Here is a 7,024-nt window from a genome sequence, read left to right on the forward strand (position 1 = left end):
CAAAAACAGTGATTATCTTGAAGCTAGTTAAGGCGCAAGCTTCACATGCATCCTATATTTATTTTTCATGGTTGAATATGAATGTATACTTTTATCTCTCAAGCCTTAAAATAAGGTATTTAAAACTTGTGATGAATACAACAAGTAATGAAGGTGAAAGATTAGTAAAGAAAAATTGTCTCATACATAGAAAATAGTTGCATGAAAAGCATGCACACCGACCGCAGCATAAAAGTCTGGTTTGAGCAACGTCATATGCAAATCTAAACATAGCCGACTGTTTGCAAAATGCCAGACAAATGTTTCTACTACAATTTATATCATCTGCACTTTACAACATTTACTTTTAAAATGACTTCGAAGTATGATTGGGATGACGCCATCTCTTGGCTAATAATTCTTCCAACGTACTATAGTTGAAATGAATGTTTCAATTATCACAAACATGTTCTGTACTTTGATTGCCTCACATTATACATCCCACATGCAAAACACCAACCTGAAAGGATAGTTATCCTAACAAACTCTTGGTTTTTTAAGGCTAGCTTTGTTTGTAGAAAGTCAAATAGAGACTATTATAATAGTAAAGCTTACGTTACCAATCATAATAAAAAGAACTGCTTATTACTATAAGATAATAGATGAGAATTATAATAGCACGTCAAGCCAAGATTTTCAAGCCCTAATCTCAATCGTTGGCAACTTACTTGCGCACATAATTAGTTCATCGCTTGTGTTTTTAAGATGTTTTTAGAGATTCAAGTATTCAAATCTTGATGATGAAGATAATTTGTTACTACCAAGGACTACACTGCTGCACCAGCCGTCCTTGTCTAATGAGGAAAAATGTTTAAAAAGAGTTTCTTGTTTATTAGATCAGAATGTATTAACAATGCTTAAACAATTAGCTAATCTATTACACCACTCAAATCACAGGGTAAGGCCATTTTTTGTTTTGAAAATTGTCTGAGTTACTTAGAGATTGCATCTCTACTATCTAACATAGTAGAAAAAGTATTCATTCAAATATTAAAATCATCCCACATCTGCTATTCTCAATGCACTTTCTATTGAAAATTGACTTATTATATATTCCAGATAATAGTAATTATTTTAGAAAAAGGGTAGATTTTTTCTCTTCAAAAAATTGTAGATGATAAATATAGAATGCAATTTCAAAGTTGATTAACGTTACCAAGCATGTGTTATAATGAAATACTAAGATAATATTGATGAGTTCCCCTTCAATAAATTTGATATTTTTATCATCTATGGTGCATTAATGAATAGCTATGCAAGCATATACATTTAGTATCCTAAACTTACTCATTTGAGGATCAAAGGCTTTGATGACCAACCCATGTGACTTCCCAGATATACTTTAGATTATTTTATCCTAGCAGAAGTGTCTTGGCAACTAGTTGCTGTCATAAACAAGTTCTTTGTTGAAGTATGGAAGATGCCATATGTATAAGTTCAAACTTAGTCAACTTTTGTTTTGGCTTCTATCATGCTAGGTGTAATTTTGATAATAAGGGGATATGTCATAGCTTGTTTGGAACCAATGTAGATTGTTTACATATTCATAATTTCGAGGACATCCCAAATGAGTTGGAAGTATGGAGAAGAGAATCCTCTAGATTCAACATTTCTTAGATTGAGTTGTATCATCTGAGCATAGACGAGGATATCACAGGTGTCAAAGAGGATGAGTCGGATCTTACCAACATTCAAGCAGTTGAATCCCTAGTTTCCAAATGAGTTATCATAAATTGGGATTCCGAAGAAGAAGATAACACCTTTGAAAGGAGAAAATTTTTCTCTAAAAGAAAAAACTCTTGGCTAAAGATGAAAAAGAGCAATCATGTTCCTAAATGTTCAAGTGCTCCCCTTAAATTTATTGGTAAAAGGAGAACTTCAAGAGCTAGCAATGTGAAGGGCACTAATTCTTCTTCAATGCATAAAACTTGTTTGAAAGAAAAGTAGAAATGTCAACACCAGTGGGACCTAATAGAGCTATTCAAGTCGACAATGGACCCGACAAAGAGCAAGTTGGTGAACTTATTGGCAACTATCAACAAGTCTAGATTATAGTGGGCACGTCTCCATAGAGAATAGAAGTTATGAGTACTACAACTATGAATAATGAACCTCAAAAAGATGTCACCTTCACTCCTAATTGGTTATTGCTTCAATTAATTAGAAATGGAGCTTGGTGCCTATTTGTTTTCCAGTGGATGACATCATGAGAAAGTACACTACCATGGCTTCAAAACCTAAGAGAACTAAGAGCATAGCTAGGATAGTGTTTGACAATGCAATAGGTAAGAGCATTGCTGAAGTAGCTACATATAATCACAAAGAGTGCACAAATGAGCTTTATTTGAGTAACTTTGAAGTCACATGCATAGACATAGGAGTAATCAACAGTGAGATGAAAGAGCATTGGCTAAAGGCATCAACCAAACAAATTATCCTTCAATCTCAAAAAGATGGAATAGAGAAGAAAAAGATAAAGGAAGAAATAAATGCAATGGTTGAATATATAAGTTCACTAAGGGGGTAGAGTTTGGCTTCCAAGGATCAATCATGACTCACATTTGACCCGAGTGCACCTAAAAATCAGCAATTGAAGGATGATTTGAAAAAGAGAAAATCTATGATCATCATTATCTACAATTGGATTAATCAAGTGGTAAACTTGATTGCTAAGCTCATACGAGATCTACAAAAAATATTCACTTTGGCTGAGCTCATACTAAATGAATCTCGCCTTCAAATGACAATCTAGAAAGCAGAAGTCAAAAGGTTGCCAACCATGATAACTCTACTGGTAGAGGTGGAGGAATATCATTCAAATAAATTCCTAGAGGAGAATCCATTATAGCATGTTGATATAGGGTTAATTCTTGTTTTGTGAAAAAAAATAGCTTGGAGGGTTAACCATCTCCCACATGCAATCTTTTCAAAAGGAATCCAAAAGTCTTTTAGAGAGTATGAATAGGGAATTCTAGATGATCAATTCAACCCATTCTACACCTTTTAAAGAAGGATTTCTTGATGTTGAAACACTCGCCAAGTAGTATGGATAGTACCTAAACTTGATTAAAAATTAGCTTGGTCTTTTCAAATCTGATCTTACCAAGGTGGCCAAAATTGAAGCAATGATAGACATGTGCAATTGTTAACTCCCTGCGTACCTCGACATTGTGGCTAGGATGAAATAGGACAAAGACACATGGAAGAACTAGCTCCAGGGTATAAAAAGACCAAATAAAACTATTATGTCCAAGTTCATAAGTGCATTTAGGAGGTGAAAACTGGCACTAGGACCAATCAATGCATAATATGACAAGGATTAACAGGAGTCATTGAAGAAACACGAAGATGATTACTTCTAGAAAATTTATTGATTTATATATTTTAGATAAAACTTTTAATAGCTAGTTTTTAGGTCTGCATACCTATGGATAGGTTATTTCATCCACATTCTTAAACTATCTAAGACTTGAGTTTTAATGGAGATTCTTGGACATAACTCTATTTATACATGATACTCAATAGTAGTAAGGGTTGGCAATTTTTGATTGATATCAAAACTGAAGACTTTAGTTTAGTATTTTACATTTGAATTCTCAATAAGTATTTCAAATCATCAGTGTCATAAAAAATGGAATGGTTTTTGAATGAATGAAAGATCCTATAAACTATTCAAAAGAATTTGTTCTTTGAGTTGTTCATTATTGGTTTATCTTTTAATCAATTTTGAATCCAGTAGCTCTTTCATATTATTGGATACATATATGATGTAGATTCTAAATATTTAGTTGGTTTGTTATTATTGCTCTTGAATGCACATGTTGATGGAACACTTGTGTATTTCTATTATTATATGTGCGGTTTGTATTGTTTTATTTAAAATTTATCTAATTTCTCCCTCTATCTAAGAATAGATGGGAAGCCTTATTTCTTTCTAGTTGAAAGTAATTCGTATTGAAAAGTGCTTTTGTTGAACATCTAATAAGTGAGTTGAACCTTAATAAAATATAGAGAAGAATCAAAGAATAGTGATTCTTTAATTGTTGGAAAGTTGTATTTGTCTTAAGAATTGGGTATAAGGAGTTTTAGTAGTTTATTTATTAAAAAGACAAATTTATTTACCAACACTAGGAAAGCTTACTCTGACCATATCCTTCATGACATTAGGTTCAATAGTTTTGACAAGTGGATAGTCATGGAGTACTTTAATACTCCTCTGTTTCCTTTTGAAAAAAGGTGGAAACTTTGATTTAACTAAGTCTATGCTTTATCTTTGTAGATTTATTTTAGAGGTGAACCTTCTAGATATGAATCTACATGGTGGCAGCTTTACTTGGTCCAATATGTATTTTGACAAAAATATGATTCAAATTAGGCTAGATAGATGGTCACTATGTTTCAATGAGAACATCATTCATGAAAGCTCAATCTCTACTATTGTTTCATATGGTTCTAGCCATCATCCTATCTTTTTTAAATGAGTCCCTTCTATGGCTCTAGAAAAATTCCTCTTTTGTGCTGAAAACATGTCAATCCTTAACTTGCATTTTGCCTCTTAGCTTGAAGAGTGGTGAAATATTAAATTTATAGGCTTTGACATGTTCCTTCTTTCTATAAAGATTAATAAACTAAAGGAACACCTCAAATTCTAGGTTAAGTATTTCTTTGGCAATGTTTTTTAATATATAGATAAGATCAAGGACAATCTAAAATCTTTGTAGATTGAAACAAAATCCTTAGGTTGGGACAATGATAGAAACAGAAAAGCAAAATCTTTACTAGATGATCTTCACAACATCATTCTAAAATAAGAGACTTAGTGGAAGAAATAGTCTATGATTTAGTGGATCAAGGGAGGAAAAAGTACTAGATTAATTCACCAATCTATGTAGAAGCATGGAAAGAGAAACTTGATCTAGGAATTGTCTACTAAACAAGGTGATGTTACTGATAAGTTAGAGGTTGAGAATTCTTTAGTCTCTTACTTTACAGATCTTCTTACTCAACCTACTATCCCTCTTGATGAGGAGAGATTGAATAACCTTATTTAATATATCCCTATGTATATCCAACCTAATGAGATTATGGGATTAGAAAAAAAGGTCACTATGGATGAGGTTAGGAAGGAAAAAAATTCAAGTGTAGTTCTCTCAGGTCTCATGGGCTAGATTATTTTCCTCCCCTCTTCTTTCAAAAGTACTAGGGTATTATGGGTAAGGATGTGTTATGGGAAGACAATAAATTATTTTCCTTTGGGGCTAGTCTTAAAGAGATGAATAATACTTTTATAATATTCATCCCAAAAGTTGATGGTGCCAATAATGTAAAGGATTTTAGGCCTATTATCTTATGTCACACTAGATCTATAATATATTCTCCAAGTTTATGGTCTCTAGAAACAATTTTTTTTTGGATCAAACCATCCACCCTCAGTAAAATGCTTATGTTCCCATTAAGAAATTACAAATTCTATACTAATTTTTCAAGAGGTTACCCATTCTATGGACAAAGGTAGCAAGAAATTATGATCCTCAAGATACACATATATAAAGTTTATGATATGGTGTCATGACACATTGTTATCAAGGTCCTCAAGAAGGTTTGGTTTCATGGTAGAATCCTTAGTTAATGGAGGTGTACTTGAAAATGCCTTGGTTATCAATCTTAGTTAATCAATCCCCAAAGGGTTTCTTTGGTACTTCTAGTGGCCTAAGACAAGGTGATCCTTTTTCTCCTTATCTCTTTATCACTTTGGCTTACTTTTTTGGTATGTATCTTAGAAGGATAAAGCTTTTTGGCCTTCATTTATGCCTTCTTGTGTCTCGGTCCAGTAAATCATGGATGGCACCTTGATTACAGGAGAAGCTACTATTGTAGAAGCAAAAGCTTTGATGTTCATTCTCAGGGAGTACACCCTTTCATCTTGTCAAAGATTAGATCTCTCAAAAAGCTCTCTATATTTTTCTAAAACTCTTGAGAGGCCACAACATCATATTGTTATGATCATTTTTTGTCAAGTTTCTTCTCTTCCTATAGTTTAACTCTATTTTTCTCTAACTTTGGCTGAAGTAGAAAATTGTGTTTTGACAAACTTTCTGTATAGCATTTAGGTAAATTAGGAGTTAAATTTGGTTACCTCCTTCCTCTCATCTCCTCCTCTTTTTTATATGTACATTTTACATGTCTTCTCTTTTAAATATACAAAATTCCCCATCTAAATATGCACATGTGACATCTCTTATCAAAATTTTATACAAAATATGGCATATAAATATGCACATGTTACATGTCTTATCAGTTTTATATACAAAATTTGGCATCTAAATATGCACATGTGACATCTCTTATCAAATTTTTATAGAAAATATGGCATGTAAAAATATCCATATGTTATATGTCTTCTCTTTTTTATATAAAAAATTTGTCATCTACATATGCACATCACTGTGAAGTTACAATATTTCACATAACATTTATATACAAAATTTTCAAAATTATTCTACCATATGTAGAATGACTCAGCTATATAGCACACAATCAATCAAGGGAACCTTTTGGATCAACTCTAACCCTTATTGTATCAAGTATTGTCTCATGATTAGATTCACATACTTTCCACAACTTCTTGTTAAGAGACCTATCATGATAAGGTATCAATTGAATGTTTCTTGCAATAATAAGGTTAGAGTAATGAATAATATGCATGTGTGTCTTAAAATCATCAAATAATGATGTGGTAGAATTCTTGATAGGGTACTTACATTTAATTGTAAAGACAATTTAAAGTCAAAATTGATACATTGTACATGACAAATTGACTTAAAGAGATCTTCCTGGTAGGGGACAAAAAGATGCTACCTTCTAATCCATGTGTTTGTCAAAACAATAGATCCTATTTGGTACTCAATATCCTCACCATCAATGACTATAGGTATCAATTTCTTTTTGGGCTCAATAAACCAACATAGAAAGTAATCTATTCCTT

Source organism: Cupressus sempervirens, chromosome 5 (genome assembly GCF_028749045.1).
Source record: "Cupressus sempervirens isolate cs-2001-9-10 chromosome 5, ASM2874904v1, whole genome shotgun sequence".
Lineage (NCBI taxonomy): Eukaryota > Viridiplantae > Streptophyta > Pinopsida > Cupressales > Cupressaceae > Cupressus > Cupressus sempervirens.